At 38.0% G+C, this 17,564-nt stretch overlaps 1 long non-coding RNA gene across 1 annotated transcript; it reads right to left on the reverse strand.

The window, feature by feature from the left end:
- Positions 1–2,194: 2,194 nt before the first annotated feature.
- Positions 2,195–14,431, reverse strand: LOC115030596 (uncharacterized). Its single transcript, XR_003836181.1, has 3 exons — positions 14,344–14,431; positions 14,056–14,218; positions 2,195–2,246 (listed from the first exon to the last, which is right to left on the reverse strand). It is a non-coding gene; the product is annotated as an uncharacterized LOC115030596 (long non-coding RNA).
- Between the last annotated feature and the right edge of the window lie 3,133 nt (positions 14,432–17,564).

The raw sequence follows: 17,564 nt of genomic DNA on the forward strand, positions 1-17,564 counted from the left end.
AAACATGATGTGATATGAGAGAAAAATATTTTTCTTTCTGCATCATCAGCTAGAAAACTTCCATGCATCCAGTAAATCTTTTTACTTCTTAAACATACATTCAGATACCCAATATATATGCTGAACTATAAATTAAAATAAGCTATACAAAATGCTCACTCTGAAATGTGTGCCTGCCTGTGTCCCATATTCCATTTCAGTGCTGGAATTACTAAAATAACTAGTGAGACTGTTCAGTCCTAGGGTTTGCAACTTTTTTTTTTCAATGCCTTAATCCCAGGGCAAACATCTTTGAGATGCTAGATGCTAGAATTCAGTAAACAAAAAATAAATTTCTAGTTATTACAATTAACATATGCTATTTAATCATGTATTCCTCTAGGAGAAATCAGCTATTTGAAGAAAAATCTATTCCTAGGATCTGAATTCTGCTTTTCACAATGGTACAAAGATCAAAGAGAATATGTTTTCTAATTTTTGAACACTACCAATGTTCATCATACTGCAAAATGGAATTACTTAGGGCTATTATAAAGACCCCTGTAGTTTTGATCCTATAAATTGAAGGTCGTAATACAGGTACATAATTAATTGTAGACTATTTAATGTCTTTCAAATAAATTGGAAATAATAAGGCACCTGGTACTTGAGTATTTATTTTAAATATATCACCAAGTATAAGAAACTGTGTGATGTGTTTGAAATATTTAGTAGAGATACCTTACTTAAATTCAGCATTATGTATTATATTAAAACTGTATATTTTATAATGTAAATAATATCTGTTGTGGTACAACTGGAGAGTTTATCATCAAGCAATATTTGTTAATTGCCAGGGAAACCAGAAACAATACACAGCTGCTAGGTCAGCATTTTGCCTGCCAAAATTTGAAAGAACAGTCATCATTAATGATTTTAATCTTTTGGTCAGTAGTGTTCATAATGAAAAATTATTTCAATTAAAATGTAAAAAAATCATTCAAAGTGTGCAATGCTAAAGTATATAACTTGTGTTTTATTATTTTCCAAGAGTTGGGAAATTCTTGTGTAGTGGATTTATCCTGTATATTTTTAATGTAGTACTGGGGTTTATTATTCAAGAATAACCTTCTCAATTTTGCAATTTCCTTATCATTCCAAAAGGAAACTCATTCCCTGATCATCTTTTCTCCTTTCATAATGACCAATATATTTCATTCTTTCCATTACAGGACACTTTGATGAAGAGTCCATTTATAGAAAATTGAGATGCATATTCTCAGTGGATGAAGGCAACTGTATCATCTACATTTTCCATGACTCAGCCATGCCCTTTGTTCTTGGATGTGAAAATCTGTTTTCACACTCAGTTGGAAAGCCAGCATGGTTCGACCAGATGGCTGCTGACCTTCAGGCAATAGAGAGGGGAAGAGATTCCCAACTGCTCTCTTTACTTTAGATAGTGATCTCATTTGGAGCAGCAGCCTGGAGAAGCAAACACCTGAAAAATAGACTCTCACTATACTCTTCTGGATATCTGTTGTGAAACCCTAGGTTGCCTTATTTTTATGATGTCAGTGCCTTGTATCAGTTTCATGTCCATTATTCTTTATCTATTGAATACCAGTTACTAACATTGTAATGCCTTCTAAGTTTAGAGGATATCTGAGTTCAGAAGCCATGGGGTATTGAGGTATTGAAATATCTTTTCTTATTTTTATAATCCTGCTCCTAGGATATGATAGACACAGAATGAATTTTTACAATGTAAATGATAGGAACTGTTTTATGAATGACCCATTCAGAAACACAAAACATTGTTAGAATTATCTCATGCCGTAATATGAGCTTGATATAACTTAATAAATGGAAGAAATGGTGCATGAACTAGTGTTTCTGACCAACTCTACTGTAAAGTATTTAGTTAAAAATGTTCTAGACTTTTTCCTTTTCATTACTCTGAAAATATGATTCAGCCAGGATTTAAAATATTCCTAAAAATAATAAAGTACTTTTCATGTAGGTTGTATTTGAGGCTCTAACTTTACTCTTTTATTTACATGCTCAACATTCACAGCAGCATGGAACACTTACCATTACATGTGCTTGAAAACTGAAAAAGCTCATGAAGCTTGAAGGAGGTCCCCATAATCTTTTTCCTCTGTCATTTATGTCAGGTTATATTTTCAAGCTGATTTGACCTGACATCTCTTCTCAAGGACATCTGGGTGTGCCGTGTCATCGGTCCTCTCTTTATCTCTTGCCATCTAATTCAAGAAAAACTGACATTTTGCTGAACCTTGTCTTTAACTCTTGGGCCTGAAGGCATTAAATGAGTAAAGCAGGAATTAGGTCATTTGAGAATAAACATCCATTTATTGGGCCATAGATCAAGGGAGATCTCAAATGTGGCCTTTGTTATGGGGTATAGCTGACTCTAGTATTACATACATATTGATTCACAGATGAGCAGACTCTAGCATACTATGATGTAAACACAGTTCCTCTACAAACTATATTTACACATTAGAATCAAAACGTTCTTTTTAAGTTCTTTCACTTGACTTGCCATAAATCACCATCCGTCATGACATGACACAGAGCACACTGGGATGATGGCTCTGTGAAGACAATGGGTGTAGTGTTGACTAAGTTGCTTTATGACAGGTCCGTGGCTGTTACCTATTCATTGCCTTTACTCACTAGCACATACATGCTGGCCTTAATGGACAAAGTTTTTAAACCAGAATGTGCAAAGATACATAATTTTCTTTCAATGCTTTATATTTATATCCTCCATAATAGAACCTTGGCATAAAGCTAAGAATTTTCTTTCTTGCCCTATGTCTTGTTTCTTCTGACTCATAGTTATCCATTCTACATATATTTACCATCAAATACTTACTGATTTACAAAAATGAAAAGGATTTTTGTATACTTGATAGTCACTCAGAAGAAAACCATTATAAATCATAAAGACCTAACATTTTTATCTTGAGGAAAAACATAATTGGACTGAAGGTTATTTCCTGGGAACTTCTGAAAAAGCCAAATAACAGCTTTTCAACATATTTTGCATTAAGTATCTTCAAAGTGATGCATGAAAATAGCATCTGGCAATGGCTTGGTACAAGGGGTAACAGGACCACAGTGTTTTAATGCATCTGTCTATACTTTAGACTCCATTCACAAATTTGTTTTGATGTACTTAGGGTACTTTTACTTGAATTTTTATTTATTATTTAACACAAACCTAGTCTTTTCATAGTCTTTGCTTTAAAACTAACACAATTGATATAAAACCTTTGTTGGGTTTTGAAGGAAATTAAGCCCTCAGTCATCTGAAATACCCAAAGCAACACAGTTTCTTTAAATATATGTCTTGTTGTATTGTTAAGAAAACTCCCTTTATAATCCACCAACCTCACATTATTATTCTTGAGGATATCTGGAGTTATTCTTCTCAACATTAAAAGAGTTAGTTGTTTAAAGTGATGGCACTGGAGGGAAAAGAGTACCTTGTGTCTAATAATAGCTATAATTCAATAAGGATTCCTTGGCAAAGGGTAATAATAGCAGATTTTTGAATCCAGCTCTTACATATTGTTTTCACTGCTAGGGAGCCATCTGATTTTGAGTTACTAAGTCTGACTTATGAAAGCAATTGAAGAAGTAGATCATATATACCGTGTTTTGGCATCTGTGTCTTAATCTTCTTCTAATAGTAATGACTTTTATTAAATTGAGCTATAAAAATAGTTGAATAAATATGTGCATTGAATATTGTATTTAAGTCAGTTCACTTTAGTTTTATTACATGGTACAAAATATAAGACATGGTGTTGAAATAATCTTTTGTACACTGTAAAGATTGTCTTTATATTACTGAAATGCAAATGTTTGTCTCTGTACCAACAGAATGCTGAGTACTGTCTGGACATTGGCATTGTTTGTTATTTGTATGAAGCATTCTTGTGTCTCAGTGTTTTGTAAACATTTTTCTCCATCACCTTCTGATTTGTTTAATAAAGATCTGATGGCCTATAGCAGGGCAGGAGAAGAGAGGAGAGGTGAAATATCCAGGCAGATAGGAAATTGTGGAGAGAATCAGAAGCAGGGAATTCACCAGGGAGAAACAGAGGAAAGGTCAAGTACCTGGAATGAAGGAGAAGCAACAGGCCATGTGGAAGAATTTATATTAGAATACATGGGATAATTAAGTTATACAAGCTAGTTGGGAATGAACTTAAGCTATAAGGCCTAATCATTAAGAGATAATAAGTCTCTGTGTCATTATTAGAAGCTGGCAGGTTGAAACAGTCTAGCGACAACATGACAGGTATCTTATTAGTTTAGTAAATGGTTTTTGAACTCACTATTTCAGATTACAGGGCATTTAAACACCTAACCCCATATATCAACCCTGTAGAATATTTCAGTTTTGTTCACCCCATTCATGTATTTGTAAGTTCAGAAGCAAGGACTTACAGTAAGTTTTCTATAGTATATCCAAGATAAGAATGTTTTATCTCACAAAAAGGGACCTTGAGGAGAATATTTAATGCATCTTGAGAGGGAAGTGTAGTTTAGATCTTGAACCCAAAACCTATGTGTTTTGATCTCCATTTTAGCATTAGTGAGAGATGCTGAAACCCTTCACAACTTGGGCCCAGTTAAAAGGTTTCAGAACATTAAAGGCCGATCCTTTAAGTGAACTATGGGGCCCTCCTGCATTTTTGCTTGTATTTTGTTCCTCCTCCTGCCTCTCTTCTAATGTGCAGTTACCTTAAAGAAACAAAATTAGTTGATTATAAACTAGAACCTCTGAATCCATGAACCAGAGTGAGCATTGTCTCTTCACAAGTTAATTATGACAGATATGGTCACAGTAAGAAGAAGCTGACCCAAAGACAGTTGACACATAATTGTTGCACTTATGTGCTTCAGCAAAATAAAACTGAATATAGTTCCACAGTGGAAACAACAAAAATAACAGTATAGTAAGGCACAATTGTTCCTTTGTTCTAAAAGTCTCTCTTACCATTCATGACATCTGACAAGTTCCTTCCAAGCTTTTAATACAGCCCAGCTATCATTCTTTCTAAATGTCTTTAAAAAAAAAAAAAAAAACTAGATATTTCCAGGGATCCATCCCATAATCAGCCTCCAAACGATGACACCATTGCATACACTACCAAGATTTTGCTGAAAGGACCCTGATATAGCTGTCTCTTGTGAGACTAGGCTGGGGCCTAGCAAACACAGAAGTGGATGCTCACAGTCATCTATAAGATGGAACACAGGGCCCCAATGGAGAAGTTAGAGAAAGCACCCAAGGAGCTAAAGAGATCTGCAACCCTGTAGGTGCAACACCATTAGGAACTAACCAGTACCCCGGAGCTCTTGTCTCTAGCTGCATATGTATCAAAAGATGTCCTAGTTGGCCATCACTGGAAAGAGAGGCCCATTGGACATGCAAACTTTATATGCCCCAGTACAGGGGAATGCCAGGGCCAAAAAGTGGGAATGGGAGAGTAGGGGAGTTGGGGAGGGGGAGGGTATGGGGGACTTTTGGTATAGCATTGGAAATGTAATTGAGGAAAATACGTAATAAAAATATATTTAAAAAAAAAGAAGGTAATGACAGACTTTTCCTCACTGAAGAAAAAATAAATTGCCATTTTAAAACTTTGAAGAAAAAAACTAGATATTTTCTTTATTTATATTTCAAATGTATCCTGTTTCCTAATAATTTCCAGTCCAAAAGCCCCCTATCCTCTCCCCCATCTCCATGCTCCCAAACCTACCCATTCCAACTTCCTGGCCCAGGCATTCCACTATACTGGGGCATAGAACCTTTACAGGACCAAGGGCCATCCTCTGCTACATATGCAGCTAAAGCCATGAATCTCTCCTTGTGTTTCCTTTGATTGGTGGTTTAGTCCCAGGGTGTTCTGGGGTTACTGGTTAGTTCATATTGTTGTTCCTCCTAGGGGGCTGCAAACTCCTTCAGCTCCTTGGGTCCTTTCTCTAGCACCTTCACTGGGGACCCTGTGCTCTGTCTAATGGATGACTGTGAGCATCCACTTCTGTATTAGTCAGGCACTGGCAGAGCCACTTAGGAGACAGCTATATCAGGCTCCTGTCAGCAAGTTCTTGTTGGCATCTGCAATAGTGTCTGGTTTGGTAGTTGTTTATGGGATGGATCTCCAGGTGGATTAGTTTCTGGATGGTCATTTCTTCAGGCTCTGCTCTGAACTTTGTCTCTTTAACTCCTTCCATGGGTATTTTGTTCCTCCTAATAAGAAGGATCGAAGTGTCCACACTTTGTTCTTCCTTATTCTTGAGTTTCACATGTTTTGCAAATTGCATCTTGGGTATTCTGAGCTGCTAGGCTAACATCCACTTATCAGTGTGTGTGTACCGTGTGTGTTCTTTTTGTGATTGGGTTACTGCACTTAGGATGATATCCTCCAGATCTATCCATTTGTCTAAGAATCTCATTAATTCATTGTTTTTAATAGCCTAGTAGTACTTCATTGTGTATTTGGAACATTGATGTTCAGAATTTAGAATTCATCCTGGTAAATTTTACCTTTGATAAGTACGAAGTGTCCCTCCTTATCTTTTTTGATAACTTTAAGTTGAAAGTCGATTTTATTTGATATTAGAATGAGTACCCCAGCTTGCTTCCCAGACCATCTGCTTGGAAAATTGTTTTTCAGCCTTTTCTTCTGAGAAAGTGTCTGACTCTGCCCTGAGATGGGTTTCCTGTATGCAGCAAAATGCTGGGTCCTGTTTATGTAGCCAGTCTATGTGTTTTTATTGGGGAATTGAGTCCTTTGATATTAAGAGATATTAAGGAAAAGTTATTGTTCCTTCCTGTTATTTTTGTTGTTAGAGTTGGAATTTTGTTCATGTGGCTATGTTCTTTTAGGTTTGTTGAAAGATTACTTTCTTGCTTTTTCTAGAGCGTACTTTCCCTCCTTGTGTTGGAGTTTTCCCTTTATTATCCTTTGAAGGGCTGTGTTTGTGAAAAGATATATAAATTTGGTTTTGTCATGGAATACCTTTGTTTCTCCATCTATGGTAATTGCTAGTTTTGTTGAGTATAGTAGCCTGGGTTGGCATTTGTACTCTCTTAGGGTCTGTATGACATCTGCCCAGGAACTTCTGGCTATCATAGTCTCTGGGGAGAAGTCAGGTGTAATTCTAATAGGCCTGCCTTTATATGTTACTTGACATTTTTCCCTTACTGCCTTTAATATTCTTTCTTTGTTTTTTGCATTTGGTGTTTTGATTATTATATGACAGGAGAATCCAATTTTCTGAAAACCACCAGACTGATTTCCAGAGTGGTTGCAATCCCACCAACAATGAAGGAGTGTTCCTCTTTCTCCACATCCTTGCCAGCATCATTGTTTTTAAAAGCTGATTAGTACTCCACTGTGTAAATTTTCTGTATCCATACCTCTGTTGAGGGGCATCTGGGCTCTTTCTAACTTCTGGCTATCATAAATAAGGCTGCTATGAACATAATGGAGCATGTGTCCTTATTACATTTTGGAGCATCTTCTGGGTAGATGCCCAGGAGTAGTATTACTGGGTCCTCAGGAAGTACTATTTCTGATTTTCTGAGGAACCACCAAACTGATTTCCAGAGTGGTTGTACCAGCTTGCAATCCTACCAGCAATGGAGGAGTATTTATCTTTCTCCACATCCTCACCAGCATGTGCTGTCACGTGAGTTGTTGATCTTAGCTATTTTTACTGGTATGAGGAAGAATCTCCTGGTTGGTTTGATTTGCATTTCTCTGATGCCTAAAGGTGTTGTACATTTCTTTAGCAGCTTCTCAACCATTTGGTATTCCTTTGTTTAGAATTCTTTGTTTAGCTTTGTACCCCATTTTAAATAGGGTTATTTGTTTCTCTGGAGTCTATCATCTTAAGTTCTTTGTATATATTAGATATTAGCCCTATATCAGATATAGGATTGGTAAAGATCTTTTTCCAGTCTGTTGGTCACTGTTTTGTCCTATTGACAGTGTCCTTGGCCTTACAGAAGCCTTGCAATTTTATGAGGTCCCATTTGTCAATTCTTGATCTTAGGGCATAAGCTATTGGCGTTCTGTTCAGGAAATTGTTCCCTGTGCCCATGTATTTGAGCTCCAGGAAACTAAACCACCAACCAACGAGTACACATGGTGGGACTAGTGACTCCAGCTGCATATGTAGCAGAAGATGGCCTGTTCAGTCATCAATGGGAAGAGAGGCTCTTGGTCCTCTGTAGGCTCTATGCCTCAGTGTAGGGAAATGCCAGGGCCAGGAAGCAGGACTGGGTGTGTTGGTGAGCAGGAGGAGGGGGAGGAGAGAGGGAGTTTTTGGAGGCGACACCAGAAAGGGGGATAACAATTGAAATGCAAGAAAGAAAATATGTAGTTAGAAAAAAGAAGAAATATGTATGAAAGAAATGAAAAAAAGAGAGAGAGAGAGAGATTTAGTTAATGCAAGAAAGATATTTTACTTTTAGCAATGGAAGGTGATTTTTTCCTTTTGTTTGTTTATTTGCTTGGATATGTTGGTTATTAATAATAAATTTGTACTAATTGAAAATAATAAATCCTTAATTCTAAGAAATAGTCTCCAAATCAATTTCAGAGGATATTGTTTTAAGTTTATTCGATACATATGAAACTAAGAAAATTTCCTGGGCAATCTACTCATATTTCGTGAGGGAATAATTTAGTCTGGAACGATCATTGCTCTGGAAGATTGGGGAAATTCTGGTCCCCAGATTATATTAGAATACAAGTAGATTTTCATTGCTCTTCACACTATTCCAAGCAGCATTCTTTAAGAAATTCTAGTACCTGTAAGCCTATTTGCCAAAACCTGTGAATATGTCTTACCTGAAGCACAGAGACAGTGAGACACAAAACTAATTTATTGGATGGGTAATGTGAGCAAGCTATGTTAACTCCTTTCAGGCCCTCTAGGTAGTTTCCATTATTGTTATGTACAGGGAGTGGATTTCATGTAAAAGCTAAGCACAAGAGAGCAAGTTTACTCCATAATTATTCTGTTAAGTTTCCTCATAATTTATCTGTCTTAAAAATATAAATCAGGTCAGATAGAGTTTACCTTTAACCTGCCTTTTTGCTGATTATTTTTAAATGACTAGAAAAACTATCTACACTAATGCATGGAAATATAGTTCACTACAGGTAAATGCAAAATAATGAGCTTTTGAGTAAAGAATATAAACTTGGAAGATCTGCCTAATGGAGAGGTGCTACTGCAAGGGAATTCGAAACACATTTGAGAAGCTGTTGTGAAGACTATCCATTTAGCCTTTTGCTCTACATATAATTGCAGAGAGATAATCAAAATCACTAAAAACAAAATATCATAAATCAAAGACAGAATTACTGATATACAATGTAAGTATACATTTGCAACCCCCCCTCTCAATGCACACCCTGGCCACTTTGTTTTCCAATCAAGCCATCAAAAGACTTAAAAACAGACTAACTGCTGCTTCCAAAATAACTCTGAAGTTCAAAATGAGTTCTATGAATTTGAAAGCCAGAATTATCTACAAAAGTGGTAAAATTACTACACTGGAAACAAACAGAAAAGTAAGAAGATTCTATGTCACAATAATAGAAAATGGGGAAAAAGTATAAAACATGTTTTACAAAATTACATAAATATGAATGTGTTTTTAAAATCCTCTGAAGCACGGTAATCAGTGACATAAATATACAATTTAAATGACAGATTACAGCATCTTGAAGGAAATACAATAAATTATGGTAGGAAACCAACAAATTCAAATTAAGTATTAGTTCATCAGCTTTTGAAATGACACTAAAAGAGTTCAGTTCCCTGAAGTCAGCGTTCTGGTTAACCCCAAGTTTAAATAAAGATTTATAGAGAGAATATTCAGCTAGAGTACAGTGAGTATAACGATGAAAGTGCTCCAAATTTACACGAGAGTCATTAAAATACATCCCAGAAGATGTAAAATTCACAGGGAAAAAGCTGAAAGATTTGACAAAATTGGACTTTGATTAATAAAGTGTAAATCTCTCTTGCAAAAGTATAGGTAACAAAACCTAAGTTACATTAAATATTTATGTTTTTCTAATTTTTTAATTAAATAAATATATTTGAGACAAAAATATCTCCAAATCACTTAATAAAATCACTTTTGTTTTCTGAACTTTCTGAAGTTGTTTTTAACTTTCTGAGGCCATATTGGGATTCTCATTTTACCTTTTAATCTTCACGTATAGATGAAATACTTCACATTTATCAGACTTCTGGCACCTTTTTAAACAAAGTGAAGGTACCTAAGCAATATGGGATGGCCCCTTCCAGATCCCCTGGTTAGGCACAGAACATACTCAAACACCAATTTCCAACACAAAAAGATTCTTTATTAAGCAAGACAGAGAGGCATGGTGGCTGAATGTGAATTGGGCAGAAACAGCAGCAAATGGCTTTGCAGGAGTGCCTTTCAAAGGGAAAAAAGACGAGGTTTGGTCCATGTTGAAATGAGCTAGGACTAGTTGGTAGGTTCTGAATGAACTGTGGGGGTCAGGCTCAAAATGAGTCAGGTTGTCAGGAAGTGGCCAAATGAAGGAATAGTCCTTAATAGCCAGCTTTAGAAATGTGGTAGTTTTAGAAATGTGGCTAAATAAGTGAATCTAATTGTAGGAACAAAAAAAGGGGGGCCCTGGGGAGGTCCTGGGGAAGAAGAGGAAGGAAAAGGGGCCAAACGTCTGACCATAGATCCTGTGCTCTAGGCAGGCGGACACAGGCAGAGCTGCTGGACACTTTTCCACTCCGCCCCAGTGAGCATGCCTAACCCACGGGGTGGGGGGTGGATAAGGGGCAGTCCCTTCCCAGGGACCCCAGCGCTACCTTACTAAAGCCCCAGGGTTGTAGGAGAGAGGGAATAGGGGAGGAATTTCCCAACACTGACCAGAGTCTGCAGAGGGTCTTGATGGAGCAGAGACTCTCTATGGTTTAAGAGTTTTATTATGGAAATGAAGGGGGAAAGAGAGAAGTGGGGGGGGGGAGGCTAGAGAAAAAGAGAGAAAGAGGGAGAGAAAAGAGGAAAGAAGAAGACAAAGAGAAAGAGAAGTGAGAGGTAAAGGAACAAAGGAGTAAGAGTAAGAGAGTGAGGTGGGGGTCTAACAGCCCCTTTTATTGTCTTCACTGTTGCTAGGTCAGAAGCTTGGGCCATTGCTTACCTGACTACTGACAATGCTTCTCTTGTGGGGGCTGTGGGAGGAGGTAACTAAGACATGGGCCAGAGTTCCAGGAGCATGAGGGAACTCCTACCGTGTCATGAAGGAGAAGTATGACCATCAGGGTTCAGACCTCAGCTCAACTGGATACCAGCCTGCAATTCCCCACATCTAATGATTTAACAAGAAAGAGGGAAGGGGAGGGTGTGGTGTGCTGGCAGCTCAATGCTATGCTTAGGTATGTTAGAGCCTTTTACTAAGTATACTGTTAAACTCAAGATTTCTGAGACAAGAGTGTCTGGAGGAGAATGAAACAAATACCATGAAGTGAATCAGTGGTTACAAGCTGACAGCCTATGTTCTACTTGACAGCTTTCCAGATTGTTCTTTGTATGTTCTGCTCAAGATAGTTTCTCTTACTATCCTAAAAACACTTTGGATAGCTCACTCCTTGCAGCTCAAAAGCATAGTCATTTCATTACATGTCAATTCAGTCATTATCCCACATTCCCGTGAATCAGAATCCCATGACCCTAGTCCCTTGATTCTTAGAGACAACAGCACAATTTTTTCAACATTACAAAAATATTCACAGATGTCTGTCATTAATAAGCACACACAAGAAGATAGCTGGTTGGAACCCCAGTCCCTGTTCTGAAATTACCATTCCTACAATGCTTGGACCTGAACCAGAATTCCCCCCTATCTTAGACTGACCTGGAATCTCAGAATCTTCCTGCAACTTTAAGCACAAACAAAAACTTAGCTGGGTGGGATCTTGTCCTGTGATCACTACTCCGTAAAACCTCTTTATCTCCTTCCTTGGTATCTTTCTGAAAAACTGGCTCATAGTGCAGCTTACCCTGTTCTTTTAGATCTGTTAATCTCCTTATGTAATTTATATTACATCCTTATATTTTGCATAGTTGAGAAATTATATATATTTGAACTCATGTTTTCAGAGTTCTTTTGAACAGCCTTAATGGTGGACCTAGAGATCTCAGCATTTACCATTTTTTCTGAGACATAGACACACCCTCACTCCTGGACTGTTTCTAATTATCATGGAGTTATTAACCTTGTTAACCTTGGCAGGGAGAATATTTCCCAAAAGAGGAACAAGAAGTAATACACACAAACCAAACACACCACACACACACACACACACACACACACACACACAAGCCTTACAACCACAGCAACCACTGACAGTTGTTGAAACAACATGATGCCCTCTTTCAGGGGAGGGAACCATGTCACACTATCCCTACCATGGTCAAGCCAAACTCAGCGATGGGGAGCCATAAATGTTGCTTTGGGGAAACACTGCTTCTTATCTGGCTTTCATTCTTGTGGGGTTAGTGAGATAGGCACTCAGAAAATTTCATTGCATGGATAACATATCTGAATTAGCCATAGGATTGATTATAGGACAGAAATACCTAGTTTTTACAGTCTACTTCCTTCTACCTTTTAGGTTCTGTGTGTTCAGAAAATGATGAATGATGGCAGAAGAGTAAATGAAATCTCTCTCTCTCTCTCTCTCTCTCTCTCTCTCTCTCTCTCTCTCTCTCTCTCTCTCTCTCTCTCATTCCTTCTCTGTCTCTCTCTGTAACTCCCTCCCCCAAATAATCCTGTTAGGTGAGATCTGTTGTGTGGTATGGTCTTTGCTGAATTTTCTTTTCTTCTTTCTTTCTTTCTTTCTTTCTTTCTTTCTTTCTTTCTTTCTTTCTTTCTTTCTTTCTTTCTTTCTTTTTCTTTCTTTCTTTCTTTCTTTCTTTCTTTCTTTCTTTCTTTCTTTCTTTCTTTCTTTCTTTCTTCTTCTTCTTCTTCTTCTTCTTCTTCTTCTTCTTCTTCTTCTTCTTCTTCTTCTTCTTCTTTTTTTTTGCCTCAATTCAACAATATACTCAATAGCTTCTGTTTACAAACAGGTTAAGTTTGACAAGATGAACCATCTGTTTCAGAAAATCTAAGCTCATCTCTCCAGAGTTTCATTGGGGTGATAGGGTGCTCAGATCAGAATAAGGAGATGGCAAGTGCTATTGGGAGGAAGATCTATATGCTGATAAAAAGTGAGTAGCAGGAAACTTCTCTCACAAGAAATTTGCCCACAAGAAAACCTACACTAATGCTTAAAACCCATCTATACAGTCTCCTAACCCTGAAAATAGTGTAAAAATAAAAGCTCCACCCTCAGGAGAATTTTCTAAATTCTTTCTACAATAGAAGTATCACTCTCTAGCCATCCAAAGTCTTAACTAGAATTTTATTAACACAGATTCATCAATCTCTGCCTCCTTCAAGAGTATTTAAGTCTGTGCTTAGTGTCACAGTGTCTTCAGACATTGTATTCCTCAAATACTATCATAGGATTCTGTAAAGGAACTGAGCTTCCTGAAATTAAGATGTCTCATTCTTTCAGATGAGACAACTAATGAGCATGGTGTGATAAGATTATCTCCACAATTCTAATAACAAGGTATCATGAATGGTTAGAAAAATGATTCTAAGTCCAACAGAAATAATCAAGAAATAAAGGTATCAATAAGTCACTAGCTACTATATACTGGAAAAATATTAAGAGAATCCTAAGAGGTGATAAAGGTAGAGAAAAAACATTGAAATGTGAATTTTATCCAGAAAGCTGTTGAGAAATACCGAAGATTATGAAATAGCAACATAAAGAATGGGTAGGAAGATGGAAGACTTTAGGCATTAAGTAGCAACAGTATTACATTAAATAACAGAATTAAAATCTTGAGGTCTTCAATACTGAACCTAAATGCTATTTATAAACTTGGAAACATTTTTATTTTACCTTCTTTAGAACTGTGCAGACAAATCTTGATTATCTTCTTTGAATATGCTGAATAACAGAGATTTGCATTTCAAGGTCTATAGCTAGTGAAGCCACATGTTGATCAAGAAGAAATATACGTTGTCTTTTGAAAATAAAATCAGATATTTAATTTTGGAGAAAACTATAAAAAAAACACAATGAGAAATCTGATGAGGCCTCCATATATCTCAAACATATTTGATCATATTTTATATATTAGTATTCATATTATTGCAATTTTTAAAGGAATACAGGGGTCATAGATACCTTTTGGTTAGCTTTGTTATAAAATGAAATGTGCATTAATCTACTGCAGATCTCAGAAATTGTCTTATGTCTTGTTCCTTGTTCTCCTGGTTAAAACATAATCAGTTATAAATGAAAATATAGATTCTGCACATGCATTAAATTTTTAGATGAAATTTATGGAAACAAAATATTTTGTCCAGGCTTATCTTTGCCAATGAGCTATTCACATTTAGAGATTTGGGGAATTTCTAAAAGTAAAGTAGCTAACACAGACTCTATCCAAGTCTATGGTTTCTGTTCTTTCCCCATGTGAAACATGTTCATTGTGGTGTTTCATGTTTTTAAAGTGAATAACATACGTATTTTTCTTATGTTACACATTTTATAGTTGGAAAAACTGAGTGCAATTTCTTCTGCTCTTTACTTGCTGGTTATGGCTATAAAGCAAAGACATGTTTCATTTGGCACTGGAAGCACTTCAGAATGCAGACGTCTCTCCTTTCCTGTGCCTATAGAACACGTTGAGAAATTTCATAAAAGTGCCATGATAGGAAAAAATAAAAGAACTCAAACCTTATTACTTTCTATCTCTTCAATTCATTCTCAAGACTCCCTTCCCTACATACATGTTTTCTGCTAAAGATTATCCACAAGATACACTCTTATTGAATTTTACATAGAAATGCATCTTTTTAATAGCTTTTCATTGTTTCTTTGTGAATTTCACAACATGCACCCTGATCCCACTTATCTCCCCCCATCTCATACCCATTCTCCACCCTTGTAACCTCCCCTCAGCAAAGAAAATAAATCTCCTTGTATAAACTCTGGTGTGTCACAGTGTGCCCCACAGTATTCCATTTGGTCCATACTTCGTCATTTGCCAATGTTCATTGCAAAGGTTCATTTGTCTGGGACAAAGAATCTGGCCTCTGCTATTCTTTCAGTATTGGAACCTCACTGGGACTCCTATTTAATAGCATGTGGTTGCCCTGTGACATGGAGATCCTGCAGTTTTGCATAATCAGCCCCTTCATGAACTGCAGCATCTCTTCAGTTGGGTAGATGTTCATGTGAGTCAATTCAAAGCCCTTGATCTGGGCCTGAGAGCTATCAGGCCTGCTCACCTGTAACCCCTACAACCAGGCCAGCTCAACTCTCTTGTACAGGTGAGGTGCAAGGCCTGCTCTCCCAAATGTTGCCGCTAGTAAGGGACATGACCAGGTCTCCCACTCTCATAAACCTGGGGCCATCTCTCTAGTCTGCCATAAAAGGTGAGGGAAGGGAGCAGTGTTTCTCCCTCATCTGTGACACTGTTCAGCAGACAAAAAGCAGCGCCAGCTCTCCTGCCCTTATATCTTCAGGGCCAGTTCACCTGAAACGTCCATATCCTAGTTCAGTTGTATTGTGCTGCCTGGACAAGTTGCAGGGGCCCACTCTCCTGAGTGCTACAGGAGGTGCAGGGCAGGGATAGCTCTCCTGCTTTCAGGATTCCATGGTCAGCTCTCCTGCCTGCAAAAGGTGACAAGAGTTAAGGGGGTGGAGAGGAGGATGTCTTCTTTACCCTGTTGCTGAAGAGCAGAAAAGAGGCAAGCTCTCTTATGCTTATGCCCTCAGGGCCAGCTCACTCAAACCCCTGCAATCAGAGTCAGCTCTATTGTGCTGCACCAGTGATCACCAGGGACAGCTCTCCTGTTCTCCTGACCCTGTCAGGGCCAGATTTCCTATCTGCCACTCCTGGTGAAGGCAAAAGGGAGGGGATGGGCTCTCTTCCTCACTAAATGCCACCACATGTCAGACAAAATTCAAGGCTGGCTCTCACACACTTACACCCTTGGGATCAGCTCACCTGCAACCCTGATGTCCATGGTCAGCTCTACTGTGCTGTCCATGTTAGATGCAGTGCCTGTTCTCCCTATTGCTACAGCAGATGAAGGCCATGACCTTCTACTCTCATGACCTTGGGGTCAGCTCTCCTGTCTGCCATAAGTGGCAAGGAGCAGGAGGGAGCCATCTCTCCCTTGCCCATGTCTCCAAGTAGGAGACAAGTGGAAGAGCTCAGGGCCCACTCTCCTGAGAGTTGCAGCAGGTAAAAAGCAAAGAATGCTCTCCAGCTCTCATGACTCCAGGGCCAGATCTGCCACCTGTTGTAAGTGTTGAGGAGTAAGGCAGGAGGAATGTAACATCTTGCCCTGACACATGCCATGGCATTGAGATAAATGATAGTGTCAGCTCTCCCACACTTGAATCCTTGGGCTCAGCCACCAGGAGCTCTCCTGAGTAATGCAGCTGGCTAGGGTGGTGGGGTCAGCTCTTTTATTCTCAGGGGTCTAGGGCCAGATCTCCCATGATGCCCAGGTGAGGGGTGTGTCCTGTTCTGCATAGCTCTCAGACATCAAGATGTCCCAGGTGGCAGCCCAGAGCAGGGACATCTGCCTGGCCTTTTTTTCAACTAATGAATGAGTGATAACAATGTAGTTCAAATACACAATGGGATACTATCCAAATATTAATAATAATAAAATTTACAGGTCAATTGATGTAACTACAAAATACAGTGAGTGTGATAACACAAACAGAAGAAGACAAACTTTACATGGACTCTCTTATTTGTAGATCCTAGCTCTGAATATTTAGATTTGAATATATCATCTGGAGTAATTCCAGATACCAAGAAATAACCAGAGACTATGGGGAAGGAAGAAGAAGGAACTCTGGAGAGAGGAGAAGTAAGATTCTGGAGCTATGAAAGGAAAATGGGAAAACTGGATGGGCAGAGATTGACCTGAAGAAGCAAGAGGAAGGACAGTACAGCAAGGAGAGAGCAAGAATAAATAAGCCTAAGGATGCATAAAAAGCCCATAGAAAATTATATTATTTTATGTGTACTTAAAACTGTATATACAAGTGTAAATGTATATACATATATGCAGTTGATAATATTCCCTGAAAAGTTATAGATTACCTGACAGAGGCCACAGTGTCAAGCATGGGGAGCATCCTTTTAAAGTTTTGAAAAGGCAGTTCCAGGGTCTCCCCAAACAATACAAGTTGCTGGCATTCATTGAAGTTGCCTCTGAGAAATTAAACTTAAGACATATTGAAGTTACCATACACTTCAGACACAGGACTTGAAGTAATGGAACTAGAAGCCTACTCCCTAAGGACTAGATCTCATACTACGAAGTATCTATCTAATCAACCAATAAAGAAAAGCAATCAGTAGTAATACCCAGCTG

The sequence above is a fragment of the Mus caroli genome, unplaced genomic scaffold (genome assembly GCF_978045245.1).
Source record: "Mus caroli unplaced genomic scaffold, Mus_caroli_1 scaffold_3, whole genome shotgun sequence".
In the NCBI taxonomy this organism is placed as follows: Eukaryota; Metazoa; Chordata; class Mammalia; order Rodentia; family Muridae; genus Mus; species Mus caroli.